Raw genomic sequence first — 1,354 nt, forward strand, 5'->3', positions numbered from 1 at the left:
TGTCTCTAAGTGTAGCCCTGTGATAGACTGGTTACCTGTCCAGGTGAACCTGCCTTCACCCTGAGTCAGCTGGGATAGACTCCAGCCCCCCACCACCCTAGTGAGGATTAAGGTGTAGAGATGATGGATGGATGTTCACCTCCCTATTACCTCACCATGCCTGTGGGCCCAGCAGTCACCCTTGCACTGATTTAAGTGATTCAGTTGGGTGTTTTTTCCACTTGGGGACAAGCTGTAAACATTAGTGTTGATTTAGAGACATGTTTGCATCCATCATCAACAATCACTTGATGCGAGTACGATTGTCCTCCTGTCGGTGGGTCTGGTCACTTGTGGGTGGTCCGGTGGCGGTTGAGGTCGATCCTCGATCCACAGACTCTACTGCAGTGGTGGCTTATGTAGATTGTTGTCCTGGTGGTCGTGGTTTGGGTTTGGGGAGCCGTTTTGGTGGTGGATCTCTCCTTCCTCTGCGGCACGGTGGAGGTCCTTTTCTAGCTGTGCTGTGCCCTCATGGACCATCCTGCTCCACGAGTCTCTTGAGAGCAACGTCCTCCCAGTTGTTGAGGTTGAAGTGGACCTTTCTGAGGTGGGTTTTGATGTTGTCTTTGTACTGCTTCTTTTGTCCCCCTTGGGTGCGCCTTCTTCCCTTAGTTGGCAGTACAACATCTGTACACATTATTTATTTATTTATTTTTTTTACTGTCGTCTGATCTCCATCAACTTCTGACTGAAATAAAAAAAACTTTGCTGCGAGCGGTTCACCAGGTAGTTCCTAACTAGTAGTTGGGTGATAATATAACAGCCAAGTAAGCTGTCACACATACAGCAGTTTTGGTTTTGTTTTGTTTTGTTTTACGTGGCTACATGTGGTCATGTGCACCTGTATTCACACCTAACATGATGTCCCAGCATCCTGGAGCACATCTGTACATCACTGACGTGAGACAATCACCACTGGAGGTCAGCAAAGACAAGATGTTCAGGGGGTGTTAAGTCACGCTTTAATAAAGTAAGACAGAAGAGAAGTTATTCCCCCTCCAATAAGAATATCAAGGTATTATAATACGGAATTATATCTTCAGTTATCTCCTGAGAAGTGCAATATATATATATGCTACAGTAAAAACTCCTATTCATCATGCAGGACCCTAAGGGAGGCGCCTGATCGTCCTAAATTCAATCTGCAGCAAGACAACGAGCCCAAATATACAGTTAGAGTCTTAAATCACTGCATCTTCAGCCAAAAAAAGAATAAGGAGTCCTGCAACACATGGAACAGCTCCCACAGAGCCCTGATACTGACATTATGGAGTCAGTCTGGGCGTAAAGAGAAACACTGAGACACGTTAACTGC

This window comes from Stegastes partitus, unplaced genomic scaffold (genome assembly GCF_000690725.1).
Source record: "Stegastes partitus isolate 25-593 unplaced genomic scaffold, Stegastes_partitus-1.0.2 Scaffold1405, whole genome shotgun sequence".
Lineage (NCBI taxonomy): Eukaryota > Metazoa > Chordata > Actinopteri > Pomacentridae > Stegastes > Stegastes partitus.